Source organism: Ovis aries, chromosome 1 (assembly GCF_016772045.2).
Source record: "Ovis aries strain OAR_USU_Benz2616 breed Rambouillet chromosome 1, ARS-UI_Ramb_v3.0, whole genome shotgun sequence".
Taxonomy (NCBI): Eukaryota; Metazoa; Chordata; class Mammalia; order Artiodactyla; family Bovidae; genus Ovis; species Ovis aries.
The window spans coordinates 54612488-54623350 of record NC_056054.1 but is presented as its reverse complement, the minus strand read 5'-3'; the positions used below and the strand labels follow the sequence as shown (position 1 = coordinate 54623350).

At 40.2% G+C, this 10863-nt stretch overlaps 1 pseudogene; it reads left to right on the top strand.

Moving 5' to 3' along the window:
- The first annotated feature begins 8332 nt into the window (after positions 1 to 8332).
- Positions 8333 to 10197, top strand: LOC114116362 (E3 ubiquitin-protein ligase RNFT1-like; annotated as a pseudogene).
- Positions 10198 to 10863: the final 666 nt, after the last annotated feature.

The following is a 10863-nucleotide window of genomic DNA, read 5'->3' as shown; positions in this document are numbered from 1 at the left end:
CTCTGGAGGAGGGAATGGCAACCCACTCCAGTATTCTTGCCTGAAGAATCTCACGGACAGAAGAGCCTGGTGGGCTACAGTCCTTAGGATCGTAAAGAATCAGACACGACTGAAGCAACTTAGCATGCACACATCTGTGTTTAAATCTCAATTTCATCACTAACTACCTGGGTGACCTTAAGCAATCTCTTAATCTCTCTGATCAGCAGCTCTTTTCAATGAAAGAAAGAAAGGATGTCTTGACAGGACCACAAATTTGACTCACACCCAATTCAGTAATGTCCTGATTGTCCATAACAAATCTGGTACTTCTCCCAGGCTCCCATTCACTAGTTAATGGGAAAAGAATTAACTGCAGTTTAAATTCAATCCAATCTGCTAATTTAAACAATCCCTTTGGGCAGTATTGAGAATCTTTAGTGGAAAGAAAAACGTTTAGATTCTCAGCCTGTTTTCTGTGTCTGAGACCTGTGAAGTGGGGCCTCTCATCTGGTTTAAGGCTCTGCTATCACAATCTGAGGCTTTCCAAGGGGCACAGTGGTAAAGAATCTGCCTGCCAAAGCAGGAGACACAAGAGACGCCAGCCCAATCCCTGAGTCTGGAAGATCCCTGGAGGAGAAAATGGTAACCTGCTTGAATATTCTTCCCTGGGAAATCCCACAGACAGAGGAGCCTGCCAGGCTGCAGTCCATGGGGTGGCTACAGTCCATGGGGTGGCTACAGTTCATGGCGTCACAAAGAGTCAGACATGACTGAGCACATCACAGTCCTAAAATCGTTAGACTTCGAACAAAGGGCTTGCATTTCTGTTTTGCACTAGGCCCAGAAAATTATATAGCCAGTCTGGGCCTTCAGACAGCTGTCCCCTTGCCTAGCTTCTCTCCTGAAGATGACAACTGGGCACACAAAGATGAGGTATGAATGAGTCTTCATGACACTGATGAAAGGCTCTCCTGGCTTCAGGGAGGTCATTGGAATGCATTAGTAAGTTACTACTGGTCTCAAGATAGTGGCGGATTCATGTTGATGTATGGCAAAACCAATACAATATTGTAAAGTAAAAAGTAATAATAATAATAGATAAATGACAAATGGTTAAAAAAAAAAAAAAGATAGTGACCATTACTCACTGGGGCTTCTAGCTTGGTCAGGATCCAGCAACACTTCTGCATGACTCACCCTCGCCCCTATGACGCTGGCTGCAGCCTGTACAGCAATTTCTCAGTCCCTTATCCAGTCTACTGGCCTGGCATTCCACCCTGTCTTGTCAGGGCAGGATGGGAAGATGGTGCCTTGGGAGGCCTACTGGCTTTTGTCACATCATCCATAAAATATGGGAAGTAGGAGCAACATAGAAAAAATAAAACTACAAGATCTCCTTTGACCCTGGTGTTGTGGTCATACTCCCAAGTTGGTACAGATGGACAGAATAAAAGATGAGATTTCTAGAGCCCTCAGCTTGGAAACAGACATCTCCCCTCTTTACTGTTACTATTGCTCTCATTTTTGAGATATATTTCAAGTCATGGGGAAAAGTTACAAGACATAAATTATTATCTTCTCTTCCTATTTCCTTCCATAATGTCCTTGGCCAAAAAGTATGTGTGTTGGGGGTGAGGGGATCTTTACATTTAGTACATCATATCCTCCTGCTTCTTAATGTCAATTCTGTTAAGCCTTAACTGTGGACAAGGTGCCTTCTCTATATGATGGGAACCCCTCTATGATCTGAGCTTTCTAGGCTCAGCTAGTGATGTGTGAAATGGAAATAATTTGGCAAACCCTGTATCTCCACAACAACTGACTAAGAGGTTAAGAGCTCACCTTCTCCTTCTCTAGGACAATAAACAGCATTGCTCCCCTTCAGAAGTCTGCCCTTTGCAAATAAAAATAGGACAGAAGAGGGAAATTTAAAGGCATCTATTTAACATTTGCAAAAATATTAAGCCAACAACATTTATTTTGCAGATTAGTTTTGGTTTTTAGGTTTCAACCCAAAATTTTCCTTGGGCTTCCCTGATGGCTCAGCAGTAAATAATCCACCTGCGATGCAGTAGACCTGGGTTCAATCCCTTGGTCAGGAAGATCTCCTGGAGGAGGGCATGACAACTCACTCCAGTATTCTTGCCTGGAAGAATTCCATGGACAGAGGAGCCTGGCAGGCTGCAGTCCATGAGGTCACAAAGAGTTGGACACAACTGAGCAACTAAGCACACGCCTTTTCCTTTTACAACTAATTCTTGAGTATAGACACTATCCAAAGCAATCCAACAGAGATTCTACACGTGAATATTTAGGGATGGAATCAGCTCCACTCCAAATCTCCTCTCTGAATCACAGCTCTGCATCTTTCTGTAAGTGGTCCATTGGGTCCTGACTTTGCATATCCAAAATTGAATCCATTCATGTTTCCCCAAAACTAGCTTTCCTCTTTGACTTTCTTTTCTTATAAGCAGTAAAAGAATAATAATAATAATAAGTGAATTTATAACAGTAGTTCCCAACCTTTCCTGGTTTATAGCATCCTTAGTGTCTTATTCATTTTTTCACACTGCCCCTGTACCAAAAGAAATACCTAATAGTTCCATTAATTAAGTAGCTAGATCCAAATAAATTTATAAGTATGTATGTCCTAACAATTTAATTATATTTAAAAAGCAATACACACAAAATTTTAAATAATATTTTCTTTGTTAACCACATTTACTTAATAGCAGGACATATGCACCTCCTGGGACCACACAACTTCTGCAATCTTGGAACCAAATTGGACACCATCACACCCACTTCCTGCTTTATAATCACTTTCATGCAGTGCTTGCTTTTAATCACAGCAACCACCAAAAATCCAGCTTTGCAAAGATACAACAGCACCAAAAGGAACTTATCATTATGATGTTGACATTGTGACCTGCATCAGGCTAGTAGTTTTTGTGATGTCCAGCAATCTTGGAATATAATTATGTTTCCCTCAAAATGGTGAACTATCCTGCAACAGTCCCTGAGAATTCACTGTGGTGTCCCAGGCCACCTCACTCACAGTTTAGGGACTGCAGGGTTGGAATGACAGCTTGGAACATGCCTTGATAGATCAATGCAGTAATGACTCCCATGAGTCATGCCTCCTTGTACCCCTACTCTCATGCCAATGTGATTTGCTTTAACCAATGAGACATTAGTAAGTGTGATATAAGCAAAGGCTTAAAAAATATATGTACTTTGGGGTTTCTCCTCTCTTGCTGCTAGAAAACATTCTGCTGCCATGTGGGTATACTCAGGCTATCCCCCTGAAGAATAAAACATCTGGTGGGCAGAGGGTCCAGTCATTCCAGCCATCCCAGACATATGACCATTCATCTCAAGCCAAGATAATCCAAACTGAAAGAGCGGCCCACTGACCCATGGAACCATAGCAAATCATAAAACCTTTTTCATTTTAAACTACTATGTTTGGGACATTTTCTTAGGTGACCAAACTAAATGACACAATGTTAAAATAACTGTATTTTATACTTTAGTCAATAGAAAATCAACAAGAAAACTAATTTCTTAATTAAATTGAATAGAGTTATTAAATAAATGAATGCATGGTCATTCAATTATCCCCTTAAAATTCTTCTGGAAATACTTTATGATTTCTAGTTATAGCCTCAGGAACAAATCTTGAAGTTGATAAGCATTTCATTGACAACTAGATTAGAAAATTGACTTCATTTGTTTGAACTACAGTTCCTAAAATTATAATGTAAGTGATTATTAATCTATAAGGAAGCCTGATTGTAAAGGAAAATTGTGAATTTTAATTTCGTTGTCAAAAAGGTGACTATAAATTTTGTTGCCAAGTATAAGAAGAGCCCCTTCAACAAGGTCAGATCACTGACCACTATAACTAAGTGACTGAAACCCAGCTGCAAACTCAGAACTAAGTGAAAATAGCCTTAGAGCAACAGAAATGTTTGCCACAGGATGCTGAACCTTGCTACTAATCAGAGCCATTCCCGATCAAATGCTTTTTTGACATAGCAGAGTCTCAACCACATCACACAGATGGTCAGATGGAACAGCTGTCAGCAGGGAAAGTAGGCCATGACCGTGTAAGTACAAGGAGCTGCTCTTTGGGACTACCTGTTTCTGTGTACTCAGAGAACATCACCATTCCACAGCACAATAAGACATGTTCTTTGTCAGAATGAGACTGCATATCAAGAAAATATTGAAGGCTTGCGGAAATAAATTGAAGGCCCTTCAGTAAGATTTCCATTAAAAATGATGAAGAAAAATAGTATACGTTTTTCAGGTAGTAAATGCTAGTTATCTAGAAACCTAACTTGTGTGGAAAATTCCGTTTCCCAGGAGCCACTGAGAATGATGATGATTTTGGCACCCCATGAATTAGAGGTCTTTGTCTGCACCAGCTCACCCTGGGTTTGTTAGCATCTACAGTTTGATTCTCTTGAGTAGAAGGATTCTCCCACCCCTCAATGGCCCCAAAATGTCTGAGGCACTGGCTCTTCTCAGACTTCAGCCCATCTTCCCAGGAAGGAGACCAAATGGGGCAGCAGGGGAACAGGATGAACATGGTCTCATTTTGGCCCATGCTCCTTTCTGACCAGGTGAGGCTCTGCAGCAAACAGAAGGGGATGGAGTCAGTAGCCACAAATCTTGAGGGGGCTGGTTCCTGTGTGAGCGTCCATGTAAGGAGGTGTCCAGATGGGAAGAGATGACCCAATTCCAGATCTCCTCCTTGTGGCCAAGACCCTGCTCACCCTACCAAGAAAATCAAGACAAAAGAAGAAGGGAAAGCACACACTAGCCACCATGAACACAGACAGCACAGTGGTGAAAACAGCCTGAAAAAACTGAAAACATTAATTGCTTAGTTATGTCTGACTCTATGCGACCCCATAGTCTATAGCCCACCAGGCTCTCCTGTCCATGGGATTCTCCAGGCAAGAATACTGGGGTGGGTCTCTATGCTCTCCTCCAGGGGCTCTTCTTGACCCAGGGATTGAACCCAGGTCTCCCACATTGCAGGTGGATTCTTTACCATCTGAGCCACCAGGGAAACCCAAAATACTGGAGTAGGTAGCCATTCCCTTCTTCAGGGAATCTTCCAGACCCAGGGAAGCCTATACAGAAGCAAACGTGTAATGAGCCTATTTTATGTCATTACAGAAACTTTCTAAAATATGGATGAGAGAGAGGAAAAGAGCAAACTGTATACATACATATAATAAGTGTGTTCATACATGAAGTACTATATTAGAATCTTTCCTTTATGTGTCAATATGTGCAACAATGGGTTGTTTTGAATTGCTGCATCATATCCAATTTTATTGACACACCGTTTAAATTCATCCCATGTTTTTTAATGTCTGAATTCTATTTTGTTGTTATTGTGATTTCTTGCGGGCATCAGGAAGCCCCAATTCAAGGCTATTTGAGCAATAAAGAGGAGACTGACAGGAGGAAATCAAGATATCAACCTTATTTTTGATTTAAATTGCATAAAGAACATGGATCAGGTATGCAACTCTTTGAGATTCCTAAAGCAGTAGCTGGAATTAAACAGAATTTCCCAAAAATGCACAGACAGGGCTGGGAAACCACAGCCTTCCCAGTGAAGGAAAGCCTTCCCATAAAAGCTCCCCCTGCAGGAAGCTGATGAGAGCATATACTCTCCACAGGCAGACATTCCAAAGCCTCCTAAAAGTGGGATTCCTAGTCAAAGCTGAAAGCATTTCTGAAACTTTGCACACATACTATCCAACTGCAGAGGAAGGTGGTACAGACATACTCCCAACAGCAACACCTTTGTTATTGTGACAGGTTCAAATGGTATCACGTTGTTTGGTTTGCATTTCTCCTTGTGTAAATTTTTCCATATAAGTATTGGCCATTTTTATTTCTTCTCTTCTGACTGCTTTGATATGCCTTTTATCCATTTCCCTAGTAAGAGCTTCATATTCTTATTCATTTGTAAGATGCAAACGTATTCAAGCAAGTTGCTCTTCTTAATCTTGAAATTGTGATGCATAGAGTAGTAGTTAGCATCATAAGCCTGACAAAGCATGATGCTAATGTTGAGAGTGATCATTTCCATATTTATTAAAACTTTTACTTGGGCAAAAATAAGAACCTATTTGAGAAGAGATGGGTTTTCAGAAAAGATCAAGATTTATTGCCAATAGAAGTGCTCAGATTTAATATCTTCTGATATTTAGTCCATGCACTGACATTTTTATTCCAAATCTTAAGAAACTTGATTATTGATCCAGAAATTTCTGATACGAAATATCCTTATGGATGTACCTTATTTCATTACATATTCAACACATGTAAATTTTAAATTTTGGATAAAAATGTAACTACTTGTTCTTTTATTAAAAGATTGCCATCAGAAACTTCAGGTATAAACTAGTGACTCAGGCAAGTTGCAATGTCAAAATGACTGAATTTATACAGATGTTATGGAACTAACAGTTCCAGGATGTTGATCCGTAACTTGCCAAGAATAGCTACTTTATATTTTTTGGTATTACCACTGACAAACAGAATATTCTTCAAAGAACTTTTATGGTTTATTCAATAGTAGTTTTATAAAAGGTCATAAAGCAGTGGATATTGAATAATCACTCATAAACAATGCCTTGACAAAAATGACTTCAGCCACTCTTTCTATTAAGAAAATCACCAAATCATTAAATTTCAGAATTCTAGGATTCCTGCTATTATGTCATTCTCAAATCTTTCCTGTATCATCTTTATGTTTCTCTATAAACAAAAATGATGAGAGCTCTCATCATTCATCACCATTCATTAATTCAATAGACATTTTTAAGAGCCTACTAACATCCCTAAGAACTTAACTACATTTGGAGCTAAGGATAAAGGCAAGTAAAACAGTTCCTACCCTCAAGGAAAACATGGTCTATAGCAGTGGTCCCCATCCTTTTTGACAACAGGGACAAGTTTCCATGGACAACTTTTCCGTGAACTGGGTCATGGGATGATTTTAGGTTAATTCAAGTGCATTACATTTATTGTATACCTCATTTCTGGCAATGGTACCCCACTCCAGTACTCTTGCCTGGAAAATCCCATGGATGGAAGAGCCTGGTGGGCTGCAGTCCATGGGGTCGCTAAGAGTCGGACACGACTGAGCAACTTCTCTTTCAATTTTCACTTTCAACTTTCACGCACTGGAGAAGGAAATGGCAACCCACTCCAGTGTTCTTGCCTGGAGAATCCCAGGGATGGGGGAGCCTGGTGGGCTGCTGTCTATGGGGTCGCACAGAGTTGGACATGACTGAAGCGACACAGCAGCAGCAGCAGCAGGATATTCTGCCTTGACTTAGGGTTCGGGTTCAGGCTCCTATAAGAAACTAATGCCGCTGCTGTGTGACAGGACATGGAGCTCAGGCAATAATGTGAGCAATGGGGAGTGGCTCTAAATATAGATAAAGCTTCACTCACTCGCCCATCACTCATCTCCTGCTGTGCACTCCAGTTCCTAACAGGCCACAGACCAGTATCAGTCTGTGGGACCCAGGGGTTGGGAACCCCTAGTCTATAGTTCATGGTCCAGCAGAGGAGATAGTCTATAGCTTACATAATGAGGGAGATAGGTAAGTATTAAAGAGAATGCACTGATATAATCAAGCACCAAGACAGCCACTGAGTCTGAGGGAATCAGAGGAGGCTTCCAGGAGGAAGTGGTGAATCGCTGAATCCTGGAGAATGAGCAGGTTCTAGCCAGGAAAAGAAAACAAAGGGAATTCAGGGGAGCTTGTGTAAAGGCACAGAGGCAGGATGGGCCACAAGGTGGAGAACCACTATAAGAAATTCGGTTCAGTTGAAGCACAGAGTAGGGGAGAGGACAGACGGTGGTGAGAGACTGCATTACGGAAAGAATATCCCATCTTTACCCTCAATGAATGCTGACAAAAATTGATGACAAAAAGGCTATTCTTACCCTCCTCCTCCATCTCACAAAGAAACAAGCCCAGTGAGATTAAGTGACTTGCCAAGGGTTGTATATTTCACAAATGACTAAGATAAGATTTCAGTTTAGAGTTTCTAATTCCAGAGCCACAGCTCATCTGCTCAGCATGAACAGATTTTATACTATGCTAGGAATTAAAATTTGACCTGGGGGTGATGGGAGGCCAAGAATTTTGGAGAATGGCATGGTCTACTGTGCCTTTCAAAAGGATGGCCCAAGTTCCTGAGGGGAAGAAACAGGGCTACATATGAGATGGAACCACTACATACAGTTATGTGCGTTGTATCCTCTACAAGCTGGGAAGAGTCATGAAATGGCACCTTTGACATGGTGCAGCGCCTGACCTACACGGCCAGATTTAGTGCAGCTGCGAGTAAGGAGGCTAATAAGGTACTCCAGACATAAAATGTAGGAAGAGTTGAATTAGAAAAGGGCAGTGGCAGAAACAGGAAGGGTTCGTAACACAGAAAAATGATATCGAATCAACGGGAGTTGGCTTGTTGAATGAAGAAGGTGATGCCGAGAGAATAAACATAAAATGGCTTTATTTTATGTGAATCTTAAGTTGTAATCGCATTTTAGAATCCCGTTCCCTATTTAATTCTGAGTTAGATGTGGTTCTTTTTTTTTTAATTACTTTACAATATTGTGGTGGTTTTTGCCATACATTCACATGAATCAGCCATGGGCGTACATGTGTTCCCCATCCTGAACCTCCCTCCCACCTCCTGTGCTAGAAACTTGCACGAACTTGCACAAGATTTGGAAAGTGAAAGGAAGCTGCAGCCCTTATGCTCTGAAGGTCACCACAGTTAGAGGTAAGGTGAGGCAGACCCAGAAAGGTGGCAGACGCCAGTCTGCCCTCTTCCTCCTTCCCCACACTACAGCCTTCAGGGCCAGCTGTTCATCCTGTCTGCCTCCTCCGCTGACCAAAGGCTGGAATCCACAGAGGCTATATCTAGGAGCAGGTCCCAGCCTTGCACAGACTTCTACACGCGGCCCCTTACAGCAGACTCCCCTCAAGCTCTGACTTGACCATGCCACTGCTACCGAAGGAAGACTTAGTGACTCCCTGATTCAGCCACTCTCCTTTCTGCACCCCTCCTTTTCCAGCTTCAGTTTCTGGTCCCAGCAGGCTCTGCTGCAGCAATTTGAATAAACTGAGTCTTGTCTCCTGCTGTCCCTGACAGCACTATGGGGCCTCCATCCACTCATGAGAGGAAACGCAGTACTAATGCAAAGAAGTTTGGATCAGAGGAAAAGCATACCAGGGCCATGCCAGTCCTCCAGGAACTGCAGGCCCTGAGGCTGCCTAACCTCCCAAAGTGCCTTTGCAACCAGATGGACAGGAGAAGGACCTTGCCTTCATTCTGGAGACCCCTATCTAGAGATTAATACCCAGACAAATACCATGCCTAAAGGATATGCTGAAAATCCAAACTCCAGAAAAGTATGAAATTTCTCTTGGAACTGGGCCTCTGAATAATTTTCAAGTCAGGCTTTTCTAAGAAAAAGGTGCTTAAAGATCCAGTAAGCTTGGTTACTGGTGTTCTTAGCAGGATTTTCCATTCTCTTTCATTCTCAGTCTCTTTATTACAACTTAATCTTTTTAAATCCTATTTTGGATCATTTGAACTTCTCAGAAGTACTTTGGATTATTGGAATTACAGACTTCATTTTGAAATTGCTTTTCATGGCTCAAAAAGTCTTATTATAGTGGTGCCTTCTTTCATCCTGCTTTTTAAAGTCAAAGGTTCCTGGGGTATGCTCTTAGAAGAATTAAGTCAATTTTACTGAATTTTATCCCCTATCAGTTTTGGTTTCATTACCTTATTTGCCTCAGGGAGTTTAATAGTATAATTAAATAGGTTCTTTGGATATTACTTGCTTTATTCTACCTCATTTTAAAGCTTTTGGATTTTTTGGAAATCTAAGAACTTTCAGATAAGTTTGTGAATATTTTTTACACAACCAAGTTACAGAGTGACTTATTCAGATGTGGGTGATACTTGTTCAATATGTGAAGCTGAATTTCAGAAAAGTATTCTTCCCTTCTGTCAGCATATATTTTTTGAAGAGTGCATTACCTTATGGTTTTACAAAAAAAAGTATGTCCAGTGAACAAGACTGTGATTTTAGACAATAATCCCAAATGGAAAGATGGGGCTGACTCATCACACCTTCAAATATAATTAAGTATTATAAACTATTAAAACCAAAAAATACCAATTTCATTTGGTTACAGTCACTATTGCTAAAGGCATTAGGATGGATTTCAGTACTAAAAACTAAGAAAAGTATTTCCAAACATTTTTAGAACACTATAATAAGATTTAAGCATGTTTTAATTTTTTTAATTTAAATTAGTGAAAGAACACTGTTTTTGAAAATGTAATAGTCAACCTAATTTGTATGTCAACAATACTTCTTCAGTCCTAATTACTTGACCTATGATTGCCATGTAAAATTGTAAATATGTTTTCTTGTTAACTTTACCAAAATCAGCAACTGGATAGCTAACTAGAACTAATTGTTTTAGAGAAATTTGGGCCTTCTTTTCTGACACTGTTTTAGAATAATGAATATTTTTCATAATATTTTAAGATAGATTTCTATCCAAAATCTGAAATTTTTTAAAATTTTCATAAGCTATATGTTAAATGAAAGTTTCATATGCTATATTTTACCTAAAACCATTAGATTTTCTAAGTGCATGTTAATTTACTGAGGATGATATATTTTAATATTGTATTATTCTTTGTTATATGATTGGAAATCAGTAAGAATTAACCATTAAATTATCTCAAAACCTCAGTGTTAGTGCAAAGATTACATTATGATGTGGCTTCCACCCAAAC